Genomic DNA, 21858 nt, shown 5'->3' on the forward strand with positions numbered 1-21858 from the left:
CCCCCGGCTGGGGGGTCCGGGGGCCAGTGGTCCCCCGGCGGGGGCTCGGGGGCAACGCCCCCGAAGCTAAAAACAATTGTAAAATTGCCTTGTAAAAGTATAGTAATTTCTAGTCAATCTAGGCCGTTCATTAGGCAGATGATCTGACGGTAGAACTTATGTTTAGTTTAGGGTTTTTTTGCCCTAGAAGGCAACCCCTCTCTTTGTATGAGGGTATTGTATTGGAGGCTGAGAAATAGATGTGTATTCCGTGAGCGAGAAACAAAGAGGTGAGACTGTGAGAGAAAACAGAGGATATTACAGCGGATTTGCTGTAGGTTGTGTCTCTTCATTTTTATGGATAATAAAAACGAAGGACTGGCTGTTCGGGGTGGATATAGCCCAAACTGGGTGAACCACGTATATCTGTGTCTCTCTTGTTTTTTGCATTTTCTGTGTTTATATTTCTGCAATATTTTATGTGTTCCATTGCTCCGTAATATATAATTTTCTAACAACTGGTATCAGAGCCGAAGGTCTATTTGGCTGATAAACTCGCAGGAAAGAAGGGTTCCTGGTTCGAGTGGGAGCAATGGCGGAAGATGGTAAGTTTAGGGTCGAGAAATTTAACGGCCAAAACTTCTCGCTGTGGAAGATGTAGATGGAAGATTATCTGTATCAGAAAGATCTATACCTACCATTGGGCGGAAAAACAAAGATGCCGACGGGTATGAAAGACGAAGAATGGAACCTTCTCGATAGAAAGGCACTTGGAACAATACGGTTGTGCCTTGCTGCATCAGTCGCCTTCAACATTTCGAAGGAAACCACGACAGAGGGTTTGATGTAGACGTTGTCGAAAATATATGAAAAACCCTCGGCCTCAAACAAGGTATTTCTTATGAAACAGTTATTTAATATGAATATGTCGGAAGGTGGATCTGTTGCAAACCATTTAAATGATTTTAATACAGTTACAAGTCAGTTAAGTTCTGTAGGGGTAAACTTTGATGATAAAGTTAGAGCTCTGTTATTCTTGTGCTCATTACCAGAAAGTTGGAATGGTTTGGTAATGGCCATTAGTAACTCCGTTTCTGGATCTAGTACTTTAAAGTTTGATGATGTTGTCGGTGCTATCCTTAGCGAGGAAATGCGACGGAAAAGCTCCAGTGAGACATCGGGAAATGCTTTGAGTGCAAAGTCTAGAGGAAGAAAAATAGAAAGAGGAAAGAGCTCAGGATATCACAGTAAATCAAAGAAAGGCAGATCCAAGTCCAGATCGGGGATAGTGTGCTGGAAATGTGGAAAGAAAGGACACCTAAAGAAAGACTGTAGATCTTGGAAGGGAAAAGAAGGAGATGCACAGCAAGAAAACAATCATGAAGCAAATGTGACAGGTGAGGTGTTACAAGATGCTTTGATTCTTTCTTTCGAAAATATTACTGATTCCTAGGTGGTAGATTCAGGGGCTTCATTCCATGCCACACCTGATAAGAAATATTTTCATGACTATGTTCAAGGAGATTTTGGACAAGTTCGTCTGGGTGATGATAAACCCTGTAAAATCGTTGGAATGGGTAAGGTTCTTTTAAAACAGTAGAATGGAAACCAATGGCTATTAAAGAAGGTAAGGCATGTTCCAAATCTAAATAAAAATCTGATTTCAACAGGGTAGTTAGGCGGTGAAGGTTGTGTGACAACTTTCACAGATAAAGCTTAGAAGGTCACCAAAGGAGCCCTTGTAATAGCAAAAGGTGAAAAGGTTGGTACATTGTATTTATGCAATGGTATTTCTAACTTTGTTAATGCTTTAACTTCCAAAGGAGCAGATGCAACATTATGGCATCATAGGCTCAGACACATGAGTGAAAAGGGGATGAAGATTCTTCACTCAAGGAATTTGTTGCCGGGTTTGAAGAATGTTGATTTGGACTTCTGTGAGAATTTCATTTATGCGAAACAGAAGAGAGTCAGATTTCTCAGAGTTGGGAAAGAAAAGAAGAATGAAAAATTAGAGCTTGTGCATACAAATGTATAAGGACCTGCTCAGGTATCATCTCTCAGTGGCTCTCGTTATTATGTTACTTTTATTGATATGCAACTAGAAAAACTTGGATTTATTGTATTAAGAATAAATCTGATGTATTTGATACTTTCAAGAAATGGAAAGATTTGGTTGAGATTGAGACAGGAAAGAAATTGAAGTGTCTTAGATCAGACAATGGAGGTGAATATTGCAGCAAAGAGTTTGATAGGTACTGTTCAGAACATGGAATTCGTAGAGAGAAGACAGTTCCAAGAACACCACAAGAAAATGGTGTGTCAGAAAGGATGAACAGAACAATCATGGAGCGTGCAAGGTGCATGAGATTGCATGCAGGATTGCCTTTACAGTTTTGGGCAAATGCTGTAGATACTGCTGTTTATCTAATAAACAGAGGGCCTTCAAGTTCCTTGGATGGTGGTGTTCCAGAGGAAGCATGGATAGGTAAAAAGGTAAACTACTCCTTTTTAAAGCCTTTTGGTTGTGAGGCCTTTGTCCATATTGATAAAGAAAATAGAACAAAGCTTGAGGCAAAGTCAAAGAAATGTACCTTTATTGGATATGGTGTTAATGATTTTGGTTATCGCTTATATGATTATGAAAATCACAAAATCATTAGGAGCAGAGATGTAATATTCAATGAAAAGGTCTTGTATAAGAATCAGTTGCAGGAAAAGAAACAGGAAAAGGAAAACAAGGAATACACAGTTCTTGATGAAATCACTGAAAAAGGAAAGGTGCCTGAAAATAATAATAATCAACAACCACAACAACAACAACCACCACAACAACAACAAGCACCCCAAACACTTGAAAGTGGTGTTAGAAGATCTACCAGGATAAGTAGACCCCCTGAACGATACTCTCCTTCATTATATTATTTATTGTTGACTGATTCCTTGAACCCGAATGTTATGAAGAAGCAATGCAGGTTGAAAGCAGGAAGAAGTGGGAGGTAGACATGGAAGAAGAAATGGAATCCTTAATGCATAACCAGACTTGGGATTTATTCAGGTTGCCTGTAGGAAAAACTACATTGAAGAATAAATGGGTTTACAGGCTGAAGGAAGAGGATGGAGGAAAACAGAGGTATAAAGCTAGACTTGTGGTGAAGGGGTTTGCACAGAAGAAAGGTATTGATTTTGATGAAATATTTTCTCCTGTTGTTAAAATGACTTCAATTAGAACCATTTTAAGTCTTGTAGCAGCTGAAGATTTGCATCTTGAGCAGTTAGATGTAAAGACAACCTTTCTCCATGGGGATTTGGAGGAAGAGATATATATGCAGCAGCCACAAGGTTATGAGGTGAAAGGAAAGGACAAACTAGTGTGCAAGTTGAAGAAGAGCTTGTATGGCTTAAAACAGGCTCCAAGGAAGTGGTATCTAAAATTTGACAAGTTTATGTCTGAACAAGGTTATACTAGATGTCACTCTGATCATTGTGTTTATCTGAAAAAGCAAAATGATGGCAGCTATATTATATTGTTATTGTATGTGGATGACATGCTTGTTGTAGGATCTAACATGCAGGAAATAAATGTACTCAAAAGAAAATTGGCAAATTCATTTGCAATGAAGGATTTGGGAGCTGAAAAACAAATCCTTGGTATGAGAATAACTAGAGACAGGAAAAATCGCAAATTAAAATTGTCTCAGAATGAATATATACAAAAGGTGTTGAAAAGATTTAATATGCAAAATGCAAAACCAGTTAGTATACCTTTTGCTAGCCATTTCAAACTTAGCAAGGAAATGTGCCCAAAGACCAAAGAAGACATGCATTATATGTCTAAAGTTCCATATGCATCAGCAGTTGGAAGCTTAATGTATGCAATGGTCTGCACAAGGCCTGATATTGCACATGCAGTGGGAGTTGTAAGCAGGTACATGAACAATCCAGGAAAGGAACATTGGATGGCAGTGAAATGGATTCTCAGATATTTGAAAGGTACCACAAATCAAGCATTATGCTTTGGTGGTGCAAACATTTCTCTACAGGGATATGTTGATGCAGATATGGCAGGTGACAGGGATAACAGGAGGAGCACTACAGGATATGTATTTACTGTTGGTTGAACAGCTGTCAGTTGGATTTCAAAAATCCAAAGTGTTGTTGCACTTTCAACAATAGAAGCAGAGTATGTTGCTGCTTCATAGGCTAGTAAAGAAATGATTTGGTTACAAAGGTTTATGGGTGAATTGGGTAAGGAGCATGATATGGGCACGTTATATAGTGATAGCCAAAGTGCCATTCATCTTGCAAAGAACTCAGCATTTCATTCTAGGACTAAACACATACAGCTCAAGTACCATTTCATACGATCAGTGTTGGAAGATGGAGAGTTGAAGCTGGAAAAGATACACACTAGCCAGAATCCTGCAGATATGTTAACAAAAGTTGTAACCAGGGAGAAACTGAGAATATACTCAGTTTCAATTGGTCTTCAAGGATGACGATGAAGATGAGAAATAGCCAGGTCCAAAGAGGAGTCATTGTCCAGCAAATGAAGCAACGATGGAGTTTCTACAATCATTCTCCAAGTGGGAGATTGTTTTGTGTGGAGCATGATTGTTCAGAGGTCTTTGTTTCAGCCGGATGTATACCCCAGGAAGTTTGTACACCCCTCCACGTGGGGGGGACTTGTCCCCCCCGTGGGGGTCCGGGGGGCCGATCCCCCCCGGCTGGGGGGTCCGGGGGCCAACGGTCCCCCGGCGGGGGCTCGGGGGCAGCGCTCCTGAAGCTAAAAACAAATGTAAAATTGCCTTGTAAAAGTATAGTAATTTCTAATCAATCTAGGCCGTTCATTAGGCAGATTATCTGACGGTAGAACTTATGTTTAGTTTAGGGTTTTTTGCCCTAGAAGGCAACCCCTCTCTTTGTATGAGGGTATTGTATTGGAGGCTGAGAAATAGATGTGTATTCTGTGAGCAAGAAACAGAGAGGTGAGACTGTGAGAGAAAACAGAGGATATTACAGAGGATTTGTTGTAGGTTGTGTCTCTTCATTTTGCTGGATAATAGAAAGGAAGGACTGGCTGTTCGGGGTGGACGTAGCCCAAACTGGGTGAACCACGTATATCTATGTCTCTCTTGTTTTGTGTGTTTTTTGTGTTTATATTTCTGCAATATTTTATGTGTTCCATTGCTCCGTAATATATAATTTTCTAACAGATCATATGTAAGGTTTGGGTTTGATGGAATTTTCAATCTACCCATTGCACATCATATATATATATATATAGACAAATGATTTATAATTAAAAAAAATGAAATTTGATGAGCACCTGTATTGCAGCAAGGATGCTGCAACTCCTGGGGCTGCCGACTTTACTTCATCAACCTAGGGTTCGTACAAACTTGGAGGTGATAGTGATGTATACAAAAATAGATGTAATTTTTATACTCTTTTTCACTGCTGAGTTGGGGCGATAAACCGCTAGGGTTTCTCAAACCAACCTTCTATTGACTAGAAGAAGTCTTATTACCAATTTAGAGAAGGGAAATTTACCCTAATTGGAAGAAAAGAAATGTTGTCTATTGCATGAAGGAAAGACTGAAAGAAATGCTTGCAAAACAAAATGAGATCCTCTATCTAGTTTCTAACATACTTTTCTTGAAAAAGAACCCTATTTTAACACATGTGAGGCTTTAACTAGTCTAAGCATGAAATCTGATATAAAGAGTGCTAATTGTTGTGTGCAAGAACAAATGTAAAAGGGCTTTTTCTTCTTATCTTTTTTCTTGAAAAGATGTAAATGCTAATCTTGCTTGGTTCTTTGGCAGGGGAGACAGGTATGAAGAAAAAGGAGGGCAATGGTTCAGATGACTTGGAGGGAAAGTAGGGACCTAATCCATGCTTTTGGTGATGATTTTTTTCAATTCGGGCTCAAAACATGCTAATACATATTTTCCTACAAGATGTGTACAGGAAGTACTAGTTCACCTACAGGATCCCCTATTACAGGAACAAGCCAAGAGCTTAGGGAGTGGTATAGAAGGTGTGATAGAGCTTGGAAAGGTGAATGAGGGAATAAGGCATGGGAGTGGTAGACAATTAGTTAGAACTCAAGCCAAAGCTTTAAGATGGTTGGATTTTCTCAACGAAGATGGCAAGCTTTCTTCATAAGACAAGAATTAGAATTGAGACCTTAGTGACTTTTGGCAATCATGGTTGGATATGGCTTGGCTGAGGCTGATGAGATGAGGTCTCCTTGCAATTTAGAAACCCCTGCAACAACAAACATCATTCTTGGCATTCATATATAAACTCATAAAAAACAAGAAAGGTGTATTCAAGTAAAAGAAAACAAAGTTATCACCATTTACTTGCTAAGCTCATGCATGGAAATGCTTGGAACGAATATGAAAGCGAGATGAAATCAATGCAAAACTTTAGAGATCAGAAAATACCAACTGCAACTTATCTATGAGACTGCAAGATAATGACCTAATTAGCAAGGAAACCTTAAATTACACAAAAAGCAAGAACTCTATCTTTTTGGGCTGTATGAGAAGTGTTCCTCAAACCATGATCCATGAAAGGGAGAAATGAGGTGAAAACCACTCGTTGTCAGCCTTTTTGGAATATATTCTTATCACTACAATGTTATTGTTAGAACTATCCACAAATGGAATCAAACTAATTAAATCTACCAATACTTGCAATTTAACAACACCAAAATCAGTTTAACAACTAACTATGAGTATAACCTAAACATACATATACAACAAGAGGAACCTCTTGTGGTGAAGTAAAATTATGAGTGCGGATGCAAACAATTCCTCTAGCCCAATAATGGGTCTATTCATAACTGATACATTCTTTGGAAGATTTCCTTAGGTTAGAACCAATTAAGAGGGCTTACCTCTTAGTACGCTTATCCCGTTTGGTGATGTCCTGGTTTGCTCGCTCCATCTATCTCTCGTTTCCTTCTTCAAACACTTGAAACAAGTAAACAACATCAAACAACAACCATGATAATAGACAAATTGTAATTCAACCTACTTAACAAGTCAAGAAACATTAAGCCATGAACATGTAATATGACACATCATGTAGGAAATCAATCGATAGTTGCATATATATTGAATCAAGAAGAGATTACAACCATTATCTTGATGTTGTCGTTCTCCTCCAACAAAACTAGATTCCCACACACTTCTGCTAGCATTCCATGATGGCCTCAACAATAATAGTTTTAAGTCTCTTTCATTTAAGCTTCACACTTCTCCCACACACAACTAGAGAGCTACAACTATGAATAGTTTGTTGTTTACTCCAAACTTAATTAGCACTAGCACACCAACATTAACACTATCCTGTGCTTGGGAAAAAGGGAGGTTTATATAGCATGAATGGATGGAAGATGGATCCTCTTCTCATGGGAGAAGGTCTTATCTCTTGAGGTAGTTCCATCATTATAGGGGAAAGGAGCCCAAACTAACATCCTCGACCCCATCCAGCCAAACCATTTACCAGACTTTCGTTACGAAGCTTCTAGAGCTGGAAGCTTCGGCTCTTTATTTAAAAAACTTTCCGTAAGAGGATCGATGTGATTGGAACAAAGCTTAGTTGTTCCAGTCAGCGCTAGGGATAGTGTTAATCCTTTCATATCGGCATAAGGAGGACAAAGGCCATTAGCGCTGGTCTTGTAAACTGGGAAAAACAGAAGATTTTGGGGAAATGGTGCAAAAGGGAATTGTTCTACTCATGAAGAGGGACACAATGGGAGTTTCTTCATGAAGGGAAAGCATGTAGGGCTTAATGTATAGGTCCTCCAGGATCAAGAAATGGGGAGTACAGGGACAAATGACAAAATGTTGTGTAATAGACACCCTCTAAAGCATGAAGGCCGAACTAGAGTGAGGGATGAAATGCTTTATGAATCAGTGCGCGGAACTGTAGTCTGTCATAAGAAAACCTGCAAGAAAATATAGATACACATACATGACTGAAAAATTTGTCAAATGATACATGAATCGTGGTATGGACGCGGCCACCCAGAGAATGATCATGTGAATGGATCCAGGCATGGGCACAACCATCCGTTAAAGAGGATCATAATGAAACCAAGGTATGGTCGCACCCATCCAATAATGAGAAGGATCACATATGATAACTCATGGTATGGTTTCATCCATCCATCTGAAAGAGACATGTATATCAACATAATCATGTGACACCGCTTTTGTAAAAACTTCAGCGAGCCATAACTTTCACATACGGTGTTCGTTTGAGGTGTCGCTCACGTTGTTTGATTCAGAATGACGATCTCTACAATTTGAGATTGGTTTCACTGAATTATGAGGAGTTTGAAAATTTTCGCTTTTAGAATCCTCTTGGATCAGTTAGAGAATATGATGATTGTCATGTATACCTCTGAAAAATATTCCCCCCCTTTCTATCTAGATTGATGGTGCAATTAGCTTAGTGATCCATCAATTGATTGAGATCCCTCTCAAAGTGATACCATTCAATTAGGCATGCTAAATGAAAAGCTCGATATTGTACTTGAATGATGATAGAAGTGAGTTTGATTTCTTATGCATGTGCTTTTGACCATATAATTGATTGGGAATATAGAATCTCCAAACACTAGAAGTTGCTCTAGGTGAAGAGCTTGAACTAGATAAATGTCTTTCAAAAATGCAAAATTTTTCGTCATATTTTGATTTGCAATCCAGGTTTCCAAGCAAAAGATTATTTTATTTTTCCAATGTTCTCGGCGTTTTAAATCCAATAAAGGATCCATATTTGGGACAAAAAAGAAACAAGATCTTGCTCTATATTCATAACATTGAGATTATTCAAAAGGCATTATGAATAATCTAAGTTTACCTGCGAATCTAAATAATAGAAATTTAAATACAACCATTTAAGATATATATATATATATATATATATATATATATATATATATATATATATATATATATTTTAATATAAATATATATAACACTTTTTCTTTTTCTTTTTTCATAAATTCACATCTTATATTATGAAAATATATGTACAGAGAAATGTAAATATCACATCTATGACCAATTTTAGCCTATGTGAACATAAACTAGGCTTAGAAAGATGGCTCAATTTCCTACTATTTGATTCATGAAAGTCAATATAAGAGCTAATCGTGCTCAATAATGATAACAAAAGAAGTTGTGTAAGCCACGATATTCATGCAAACAAGATAGTTGTGTTCATGGTTATGCTCATACTTTTTCTTCAATAAGTTTTGTCTCTCCCCCATTCTTGCTAGGAAGCATCAAGCTCCAAAAAGAGTGACACAATTTATATTATGAGTATTTGAAAACTTCATTGCTATATGCATTAGCTTCCCTAAAAAGTAGTAATGGTCAGAGAACACAAAAGAGCTAGACAAGGAGGCATAGGGCATGGGTATTTGCCCCTCCTTCCATGGCATGATCAAGATGTGGAGTTATCTGATCCAGATATTCATGTTCATATTCATTGCCTAGTTGTAGCAATGGAGGCTAAGGAGCAACACTTCTTAGTTTATGGTCTATAGGTTATAAGGAATTTGTTAGCACAGCACATTTGGACCTTGGAAGAAGCTAAAGGAGGAGCGAAACATCAATAGGATGAAATTTTCGTTTATTTCAACAATACTCACCTCGCGTTGCGTAACCTCTCCAGGTCAATTAGAATTGAGTTCCCTCTTGTCCCCATAACTCTATTCTCCACATGTTCAAGAGAAAGCTTTGTAGACATGGACTCTTCTCACCAACTGGGCATTCATCCTCCCTTGAGCCCTCTAGTAGCACAAACAAAATACAAAGACCATGTAATTTGTGGATCTGCTTCTAGTAAAAGGCGGGCAACTAAAGTCGATAGCCTGCCAAAGCCTCCAACCAGTTCAACCTAGGTCTCCAAGGGAAAGTCCTCTCAACAAGGTGTTATTTCTTATGGCTACATGATTGAATGGGAGCATCTAGATTGGCTTCCAGAAGGATACGATGATCCATTTTCATATCTAGACATGATAACACATGAGAAGAAAGTGAAAGCTCAACAACGTGAGTTGCGAGAAGAACTAGACACAAAAAACATTATGATCAAATCCCCCACTAAGCAGATTATGCTTTTGTTTTCCTTTAGTTTACTTAATTTTTCCTATTTCAAAAGAAGGGATCATTGTAATACAACCTATGCACATTTTTACTTTAAACTAATTTTTGCTTTTTCTAAGGGACCATCTGGTTTCCCTTCTAGTTGCAGATAACCCCTCTCCAACTCATCTCAGACTAGATTTAACACTTTATAGACATCACTTCATATAAGCATGCGTCTATATAGTTTACTACAACATATACTCTATGTAAATCAATTTTGCTAATATAAAACTCTACATTTACTTAAAAAAATTTAAATATTTGTTATAATAATAATAATAATAATAATATTTTTTATTAATATTAAATTAAATTTAAATAATTTTATTAAATATTGAATTTACATATAAAATGAAATAAAATAAATATATATAATTACATAAATATCAATATTAATAAAAATACAATTAAATAATTATAAAAATATAAATTCAAATTATATAAATAAAATACAAAAATATGAATTCATATCTTAGAAATCAAATATAATCATTACTTTAGAGTTTGTGGAGAGAGAAAAAAAGAATAAAGAATATATATATATATATATATATATATATATATAAATCATCATTTAAATATTATAATATTATTTCACTTTTTTATTATATATATCACCCATTCACTCATGTTTCCAAACATAAGATGTATTTATATATGGAATTGAGGTACGACGTTTGATTCACTTTTAGTTCCTTTGTGTTTGGCAAGGTTTACAATTGGTTTTTGGAAATTGTCGAAGCTAGTTTCAACTCTTCGAGTAGCCTGGCCATGCTTAAATCTTCAGCACTCAAGATAGTGAAACAACACCCCCTCCAACTTGAATACTTCTTTTCCTGATAGGTCTTTGGGTTTTTCTCCGTATGCAATGTGAGGAGAACAATATCATCTCCCCCCTTTTCCATTTATTTTGATTTTCTTGGTATTTTTTCTCCTATAGGGATATCATACTTCTAGCTTCCTTAGGATTCATCACGTCTACCACTCTCTAGTCCCTTCCATGCTTGAGTGTCAAGAATTTTTTGCACACACCCCTATTTGTATCCTAAATCCATCTGACTCGACCCCCCATCTCCCTCTCTCAGAATTATCTCTGTTCCCCTCTTCTTTTTTCCTATGCTCTCTCACACCCTCTGGGCTCCAAAGGTTATTATTTTCTTGACCCTTTGTGGTTGGAAATTTGCATCTCCCAACTTTTAGACATGTCGCCTTTGTTGGGCCAGGATGGCAGTTTCATTATTGCTCTAGTTATGTCCCCCCACTATATCCCTACAATGTGGAGCTTTTTTGGCACTTCTTTAGCATCCTCCACTCCTCTCATTGGATTCTGATTTTTCTATCCTCCCAAATCTTGTTCCCATGTCGTGCTAGTGAGCTTGGGTGTACAAAGGGGCTGCTTACTACCAAGAGAGGGCCCATAAGGGTAGTACAAGGATGCATAATCACGTGGAGGAAGAAAACACCAAATATTGACACCTCACCCCAGGTCTTATATAGGAAGAAATCACCCATGTTGAGGGAGAAAGCTCTACTAAAAGGCCTCATCTCTCATACTCGTAAGTTCTTGCAAAGTTTTCAAATTGGCTTCCTGATACTCACCACACTCAGGGTAGGTACAACAAATACATGCAAATAGTCAGACTTGAGTAAGACATGAAATTCTTACTAGGTAGAGTTCTTTTGGATTAGCATGAGCATCGAGAAGACACTCTTCACTCTCTCGAACAATTGCATTGGCATATGAAGGACACAAATTGTAGAATGGAGTGTATAGAGTAGTATCTCTGAATCCTGACCCCATTTGGGGGAATAGCTGAGGATGACAAAGATCCCATCTAAGTTGTTGCTACGACCCAAAACCATCTTACTGTTAGTATATCATGATTTTGTCATATTAGTATTTTGCTTTTTATGTTTTCTTTTGGCTAATGAGGCCTAACACTCTCAGTTGTAAGATTTTAGAACACTATTCTACTCAGTTATCCTGTATCTATCTTACGAGAGTTTATTTTTTACGATGGTCAAGTCTCTCTTGCGAGAAATTGACCTAAGATATCCAACACTTTTATATATAATTTCTAAATTTGTAAGTAATGCAATTCACCTTTTATATATAAACATTAAATTTAAGGAGTGAAAAAAAAAATCTATGGGAGTTCGTACTGCGATGCCTGCAGGGGGGACTCTGCAACTCCGAGATGCTGCACCTTGGGGTCTAGGGTAAGTTCATGGGTGCCCACTGTCACTGCAACTACTCGTCTTCTACCTGCGGACTACCCTGTGTTACAATGTGTTTTCTAACCCCGACAATTTCGCGGAGTCGTTACTGTCCCTTGGCATCCTACTCGACTACCGATATGGAACAAGACATCGTTGACTATTCAACAGATCCAAATCCCTACAAGGAGATTTGGTCACGCCCTCGCACCGTGTCAAGTTCTGGCTCCTTTGGCTCACCGTTTCGCCCACTGTATTCTCAGATTCCTGCTTTGGACCGTTCCAGATACGTCTTTCAATTTGGACTGTCCTTCGCTCTCCCGAACAACCCTCAACCTCATTAGGGCATGCCTTCCACCATCACCCTCTTTCGACTCCCCGCTTCTTGACCTTACTCATACTTTTGCTCCTTTTGGCATCCCCTTCTCCTCAAGCATCTCACAACTTGGGATATCAACCCCTCACTTTCCCTCTCCAGTTGTCTGCACTATCACTAACCCTAGTTGCCCTTTGCACGATTTCCCATTCCCTCGGGTTGCTTCAGCTCGCTTGTCCCAAACCCTAAAAGCACTCCACCATCCCTGCAGGCAGTTTACCAAGGCATCAGGGGACCCTTCCAGGACTACCTGGCGGCACCTAGATCCAACAAGGTCAAGAAAGGGAGGTGCTTAAAGGTGTCAGACAAGGACATTAATCTCTCTTTGGGGGAAGACCTTACAATGGGTGAAGTGGTGGACATGACCAACAGGGTCTTGGTGGGATGTGTTAGAGGGCAGAACTACTCTATGGAGCGGTTGTGACTCTGGAACATAAAAAGACTTGAATCCTCTGGCAACATGACCATGGCTCGTATACTGGTTCATCTAGATACAAGGGAAGGATTGGAGGAGAAGATAACCCTCCACTCGAATCATTATTCCCGCAGGCAAATCCTTGACTATGAAGGAGTTCCCTTTTGGTGCAGGAGATGTCACAAAGTTGGGCACCTGTTCAAAGAATGTTCGCTCGTCTCGCCTTCATCTCCTCATACTTCAAAGGGTAAGAAGCACATGCAGACTGAAGACCCACTGGTGGATGAGCAGCCCTCACGTCTGGATAGTCATTTGGATGCAGCTAGGGACATTGTTTGACCATCGTGCTCTTCCCAGGTTCCACTTATATCCCCGCCCATGACTAGATCTCGTACTACTGTGGTGGCTGCTCCATCTACGGGGAGCGCAACAAATCTGTGGATTAGTTTTCTTAAGAGGTAGCACACCATCCCAAAGGAGAATGGCTAATACAAGAGGAAAGACAGGGATAGGCCTATCAATACTACCATAGGCCATATATAGAACAGGATCAGCGAAGGGCTGATAGGCCCTAATTTATCATACCTTTTTTTGAGACATCAGTACAGTGACTCACAAAATTGATATTTTTTGAAATTTTGTAAACATATTTGTATATGCATACTCATACATGATGGTACACCCTTCTTAGGATTATGTAGAGACTTACTACTTTTGATGACTATGGTCACTCATACAACATATGCCATTGGCATTTACAACATGTAATTTTCCACCATAATAAAAAGTTACGATTTTTCCCCAGGGAAAAAAATAAACATTAGATTTAATTAAATCTTTATAAACATTAAAAAAATAAAATACACAAATATAATTACAAAATATTTTATTTTAATCATTTATATATACATATAAACACATATAAACATTAAATATTAAATAATGAATATTGTTATATTATTTAAAAAGTTATTTACATCATTAAAAATTGAAGATTTTTTATAAAGTAAATATTTTTTATAAAGATTAAATTATATTATATTTAAATTTAAATATTAAAAATATATAAATATACAATATAATATTTTAATAAAAAACATTTTTAACATATATAAAATAATTTTATAATTAAATTCAATTTTTTATTATAATAAACATGTATCGTTTATAACTACATTAAAAACATATAAATATACATTATAATATTTTATTAAAAAAAATTCTTAATGTACATAAAATAATTTTCAAACCAAATTTAAATTTAAATTATAATTATAATAAATATGCATAGTTTTATTTATATTTAAATAAATAATAAATATTTTATTTTTACCTTAGTTATCTTTAATTGATATAGGTTAGTTCAATCTAGTTGGTATTCATTCATAAAGCCTTGAAGTGTATTAAAAAAGACCACATTTATTATAATATAAGTAATATTGATTAAATCATATTTGTTTAATTGGCATTTTTTAAAAATCATATAATATAATATTTTATTAATATTGGATTTAAATTAAATTTTAATTATTACATAAAAACATTAAAATAAATAAACATAAAATTTCAATAATATGTAAATACATTTTTTCATATATACAATTTTGTATATTTTATATGAAGAATACATTGTCAATATTGTCGCCATCAATCATGCATTTACAAAAACTGAAACTAAGTAAGGTAGATTCAATTTCTTCCTTCCAACCACCCAAAATAACTCTATTAACAATAATACTAAAATTTTAAGCATTATACAATTGTAAATACCTTTTTAACCAACATATTTATATATAATATATATAACCTAATTTAAATTACTAAATATTGAATTTACAAATAAAATAAGATGATTATATAAATAACAATATTATAAAAATACAATTAAATAATTATAAAAGTACAAATTTAAATTATATAAAATTAAATCCAAATTATAAATTTATATCAAATCAAATATAATTATTTAAATATAATATAATCATTGTCCTAAAGTGTGTGTAGAGATAGAGAGAGTGAGGAGTCTAGAGAGAGCATGGGAGGGGAAAGGGGTTCTAGAGAGAGAAGATGGGAAGGCACGGGTTGTGGAGAGAGAGTGGGGGAGGGTGTGGAAGGGGGTAAGTGAGTGAGTGAGAGAGAGAGTGGGGGTGGAGTTTGATGTTATGAATTTGAGATATAATGCTATAAATTCATATTATATAAATAAAAAATAATCATTTAAATACAATTATTCAAAGGCAATCATACGATTATAGAAATCAAATATAATCATTGCCCCAAAGTGTTTGTGTATAGAAAGAGAGTATGGGGAGGGGGAAATGGGGTGTAGAGAGAGAGAGAAAGTGGGTGAGACGGTGTGGGTTGTGGAGAGTGAGAGAGAGGGAGGGGGCATGGAACGGGGTGAGTGGGTGTAGAGAGAGAGTGTGTGTGGAGGGGGCGAGAGCGGGTTGGATGTTAAGAATTTGAGAGATAATATTTGTATGTGCATATTTATAGAAAGAGCTTCTATTAGCTTCAAGAATTATAAATTCTCTACTAACGAGGCCAACCACGTGAAGGTGGAAGCTCATCTGGCCTCCCCCCTCACTTCTAACCTATTATTATGCTACACTCATCACTCCCCAATCCCCATGTTTTATTTTATTTTAAATTACATATAATATCTGAGTCACATTCATTCTAAATGCTAGATATAAAGGAAACCCAAACAATAAATTTAATACATTATCATCAATGCACATCAAATTTTGTAAACGTGAAAACATTAGGCTCATTTTTTTATTATTGCAGAAAAATAACCGTCAAATTTGTAATCAGTACAAGCAAAGATATTATAAATACACAAACCCCATAAAAATGTGAAACATACAAACATGACATGCCAAACACAAAAAATGTTGTAAAATTTGCATAAATATACAAATCTATGTGGACAATGAGCAATCCCAATGTTTCATTTTATTTTAAATTACATACAATATGTGAGCCACAATCATTCTACATGCATAGATATAAAGGAAACCCAAACAATAAATTTTATATATAATCATCAATGCACATCAAATTTCCATTAATACACGAGTAGATATCAAATTTTATAAACATGAAAACATTAGGCATAAAACTTTTGATTATAGCAGAAAAATAAGCATCAAAGTTGTAATCAATACAAGCAAAGATATTATAAATACACAAATGCCAAAAAGTGTTAAACATACAAACATGACATGCCAAACACAAAATGTTGTAAATGCATGAACATACAGACCTATGTGGACAATGAGCAATGACAATGTTTTATTCTATTTTAAATTACATACAATATGTGAGCCACATTCATTCTAAATGCATATATATAAAGAATTTCCATTAATACATGAGTAGATATCAAATTTTGTAAACATGAAACATTAGGCATAATTTTTTTTATTATTGCAAAAAGATAAGCATCAAATTTGTAATTAGTACAAGCAAAGATATTATAAATACACAAACCCCGAAAAATGTGAAACATAGGAACATGACATGTCAAACACAAAAAATGTTGTAAATGCATAAACATACAAACTTGTGCGGACAGTGAGCAATGGCAAAAGAAATTCACACACTTCAAAGTACATATCAACATGTCATGCACAATCATTGTAAATACTATGCAAACCAAACTCAAAACACAAGCATGGTTACAATCATGAATACACATCAAATTTTGTAAGCACACAAACATTAGGCATCATTGAATTGTTTATTACTCAAGCAGAATTGTAAAAGAAAACTCACAAACATTGCACTTCCTCTTTTTATCGTCACCCAAAAATGTTGCAAATACACAAACATACAAGCATCACGTATCAATTACACCCTAAAAAGGTTGCAAATGCATAAGATACAAGCACATGGAGATACTAAGCATTGGTAAATGAAATTCACACACGTGCAGAGTACATATCAAAATGTCATACACAATCATTGTAAATACACACGCATACAAATGGAACTAAAACCACAAACATCACTACAATCATGAATACACAGCAAATTTTGATCACTGTACACAAAGAATATTGTAAATACAAAAACATACAAATGTCACCCATCAAATTTTGATCATCACACATAAAATGTTGCAAATATACACATATTGCACATCAAATTTGAATCATGGCAGAAAACATGTATTAGATAGTTATTCCTAAAGGGGACACACATGCACACATTTTAGAACACATATCAACATGCAATTCACATTCATTGTAAATACAAACACTAAATATAACTCAAAGAGCAAACATTGTCATGCACAATCATGAACAAAGTAAAAAATGTCATCAATCATCAAACATTACATGAAAAGAATATGAATAAGCATCACTACACAAACAAGAACTATTTTAATGCATTTAAAAATTTAAAATGTGTAAAGCATGCATACTAACAATTAAGAAGTTATTAACTTAAAATCTATGATGCTAATTACTTTTAAACATAATAAAGGGAGGAAAAGTAAAAACTAGAAAGTGGAAAGAGAGAGAGGATGCACAAGCCCTTAAGAATGACCATGGTTCATTCTCAAGGGCATTGAGAAGAGGCTTTTAACCCCTTCAAACAAAAAAATATTTTTTATTATTATAAGATTTTCAAGAGTAATTACAGAATGAATACATAAATGTTAATTTCTTTTGAAGGCGATCAATGTGTCTTATGTCATGAACATGATGGAGATGTAAATGCTTTGGCCATGGACATATATTCCAGCCATTATCTGCAAAAATAATATATGTTAAAAATCAGTGACAATCTATGCTACTTTTCTGATACAGTATAACAAAAAAAATACATAAATATTTTGTATACAAAACTACTTTGCATAAATTCCTATAACAAAAAATGCATAAATGCTTTATATATATTATTTTTTAACCGGACTCTTTTTTTTATAGCGTTTTTTACTCCTAACTGTTAAAATTTAATATTTATATTTTATCTAGCAAGCCAAAAATAAATAAAAATAATAAGCCCTGTGCATCTTGAAGCCCATCATTCAGTGGAGTGGAGTGGTCTCCTCCCTGCGTTCATTCCTGTGGAGAGCCCATCACACATTCCTGTGGAAAGCCCATCACACAGCTGAAAATGAATTACAACAATCAAATGATCAAAGCTGAAAATGAATTACAACAATCAAATACAACAATCAAATCATCAAATTAAAATTCACTGGGTTGGGTTATCCAATTTTAAATGTATATCACGATGAAAACTAAGAAAATTTACCCATAGTTGCATTCACATAAAATCGGATGAAGCTCAGAAAATATAACAGTTCCATTGCTTTGCTTCATAATGCTCGGGCCGCTCATCACTTGGAAAGGGAGAAGGATCTTCATCCCTCATAGCTTCTCATTCATTCTCAGCGGAAAAATTAAATTAAAAGCCCCTCCTTCTCAATCCTGGAAAAACCAAGCAAATACCAAACAATCCTCCTTCTCAATCCTGGAAAAACAAAGCAAATACCAAAAAAAATAGGCATATATACATATATATAAAGTTGGGATGGGAATTCAGGTATAGGCTCCACCTCCTCCAGTCCACACTGTTCATCTTCCCATATGACCGTAACCGTCACCGTCCGAGTGGATCGCTGCCACTATCAGTCATCCACCTTCCATTGCCGCTGTGGATCTCCTCATTAACTGCGCTGTTGGAATGTGCGTCCTTTGTCAGAGCATTGAAACAGCACATCGTGGGGTTCAACTGCTCTGCCAAATCATTAAATCAAAACCTGTGTGAGAAAAACTTACAAAACCAAAACAGAACAGTGCATAATTTGGAATCCTAACATCTACAGAATGAAATTTTAGAATGAAAAGATTGGACGAATCTTACCACTCTTTTTATACTGTCCTGTCGACCTTTAAAGAGAGAAATAATCAGCACAGTACAAGTACAGGTCATGCAACTCTCTGGGTCACGTCATGTGAAAAAAGGAAATGTATTCAGTTGAGATTACCCTGAAATCTATGCGTCCTCTGCATAGTTGATACATGCTATAACCGCTTAGCTCCCAACATAACTCCTGCGCCACAATATAATATACGATTCAATTATTTAATCCTCCCAAATTCTTAGAGATAAGTTACACATTTTATACATACATTATCAGACCTGCTTGTTTCAGGCAGTGCAAGCCAAGTTCCATGGCCCTGTTTATCAGCACCGTATAGACCTCCCTTTTTGGGCTGTGCAAGCCAATTTCCATGGGTATCAGAGAATTGAATTGAATTGAAGCGCAGCAGCGGGCGGAGGTCAGGGTTTATGACGGATGGATCTAGCTCTGAGTACCAGGCTGAGGCTGCGTTCCGTCCGTGACGAGAGGCAGGAATTGGTTTGAATTGAGCAGAGCAGGCATTGTGTTAAGAACGGCCCATGCTATTGAAACTGCGAAATGCATTTAAGGAACGTTGGGAACCACCACAGAGAGACCTGCATATATGCAACCACAACCACAATTATGCAGCACCATAATATGACCTATGACATAAATATTTATACGCCCATACCGGGAACAGAACGTTACCCATGTGGTCAGAGGTTCAAGTCCTGGGTTCAAATCCCGCCAACGAAACATTACCTAGGAAGTTCAAGCCCTCGTTTCAACTGATTATATTTTGGATGTAATATTTCATAAACCCTCAAAGTTTACTGATAAATACACATATAAGTGATCTATCGCTGGAATAAATATGGCAGAGGTTCAAGCCCTACTTCAACCGTCTAACTAATTATATTTTGGATTTAATATTTCATAAAATCTGAAGGCCACAGGGCAAAATCCCATCGGGTCAGAGGTTCAGACCCTACTTCAACAGTGTAATTAATTATATTTTAGATTCAATATTTCATAAACTCTCAAGGCTACCCGAGTTCAAATCCCGGCAACAGAACGTTACCCAGGAGGTCGGAGGTCCAAGCCCTCCAAGACTGTAAGTAATTATATATTGGATGTAAGATTTCATAAACTCGGAGGGCGACCCGGGTTCAAATCCCGGCAACGAAACGTCATCAGTCAGGTCGGAGATTGAAGCCCTCCTTCAAGAGTGTAACTAATCATATTTTTGGATTTAATATTTCATAAGCTCTCAAGGCGACTCGGACGTTCAGGAGTGTAACTAATCATATTTTTGGATTCAATATGTCATAAGTAATCAAGGCGACTCGGGTTCAAATCCCGGCAACAGAACGTTACCCATCAGAACGGAGGTTCAAGACCTCCTTCAAAGACTGTAACTAATTATATTTTGGAAGTAATATTTCATGGATAAACGCACAGATCAGTGAACTGCCGCTAATCTCGGTTCTTACATTAATTGAAATGAAATTATTAGTTGCATCTGATGCCTAATCTATTTTTTTAGAATTTAAAATGGGTACTAGCAATTATGGGGCGTATCAATATTTATGTCATAATTAAGGTTATGATTCATAATTATGCAGGGCCGATCCCAAATCAAATTACAGCTTGAAAAGGGCCGATCCCAGACCAAATTAGTTCCTGCTAATCCCACTCATCATTTTGTTAATCATGTATATATTTGAATATATATAACCAGAAAGATGCAAAGAAATTTACCTACTCTACCTGGGTTCAATCCTTGCGCACACCTGTGGATTCGAAAACTGATGCAGGTACCAATACCAATTCATATTTAAGTTAGTTTAGCCAGGCAATTCAATAATACTTCTTGAACAGAGCGAGCCAATTGCATCAAATTACAAAATTCATATTAAACCCTGTGATGTATGTCGTCACTTACTAAGCTAATCTAAAATCTGTATCAAGATTAAAAAAAGGAAACCCAATGAAAAGAAAAGAAAACAGATCTTACAGGTACAGAAATTTGCCTGCTAGAATCGAGAAGGATGTGGGTGGATATCTCCTCATATATCTGCCTGCGATTGAACCCTTTCGTTCCTGCTCCTGCTGATTAAAAATTGAATTGAATAGATGTCATGTTTACCCTCACCTCCTCCCGGTACCTCGCAACACAACAACACATACCAGCCCAGACCAGACCATACCATACCAGACTCATACCAGACAAAACCAGACCACACAAAACTCATACCAGACCAGACATGACATGGAGCTCCAAGACAAGACTAGACTCAGCCCAGCGCAGGTAGCCATGGGAGGGGGAGGAGGAGGAGATTCGGTAAAGGCATAGATTGGGAGAAGGATTGGAAATAAATATTGCTGGTTGGATTCAACGGCCCTGCTTTTCTTGACTGCCACCTCTGCAAAAAAACACTTCTCTCACTGCCACCTCTGCAACGGTCGTGCTTTTCTTGACTGCAAAAAAAACTTCTCTTCACTGCCACCTCTACAAAGGCACGTTGTGGGGAGATGTGGAAAAAGCATCTTGGATTGCGAGTCGCCACATCAACAAGTCTTTAACCATTCACTGGTTGCAATAATTTCCGGAATTTCAACCATTCACTGGTTGCAATAATTTCCGGAATTTCAACTTTGTTAAACGCAGAGTATCGCATTTGAAAAGTGATTATATATATCAAATAATGGTTTCTCTCCGTCTCTCTCTTCAAAAAACCCATATTAAAAATACTTCACCCAGATTTTATATAATAAAAACATGCATCTTAAAAAGCACCAAAATTCTAAAAACTTTACAAAATCC

General features: G+C 36.4%; 1 long non-coding RNA gene across 7 annotated transcripts; it reads right to left on the bottom strand.

Moving 5' to 3' along the window:
- Window positions 1-17778: 17778 nt before the first annotated feature.
- LOC149170001 (uncharacterized) lies at window positions 17779-21357 on the bottom strand. Of its 7 annotated transcripts, none has more exons than XR_016259444.1 (8): window positions 21049-21357; window positions 20793-20839; window positions 19328-19645; window positions 19173-19238; window positions 19049-19074; window positions 18741-18916; window positions 18437-18612; window positions 17779-18267 (listed from the first exon to the last, which is right to left on the bottom strand). It is a non-coding gene; the product is annotated as an uncharacterized LOC149170001 (long non-coding RNA). The 7 variants fall into 7 exon arrangements; XR_016259449.1 differs by having other exon boundaries at window positions 17784-18267; window positions 18741-18921; XR_016259450.1 differs by lacking the exon at window positions 19049-19074 and having other exon boundaries at window positions 17785-18267; window positions 18741-18921.
- Window positions 21358-21858: the final 501 nt, after the last annotated feature.

This window comes from Pinus tabuliformis, chromosome 4_2, assembly GCF_031772625.1.
Source record: "Pinus tabuliformis cultivar Carrire ecotype Pingquan chromosome 4_2, CPIR1, whole genome shotgun sequence".
Classification (NCBI taxonomy): Eukaryota; Viridiplantae; Streptophyta; class Pinopsida; order Pinales; family Pinaceae; genus Pinus; species Pinus tabuliformis.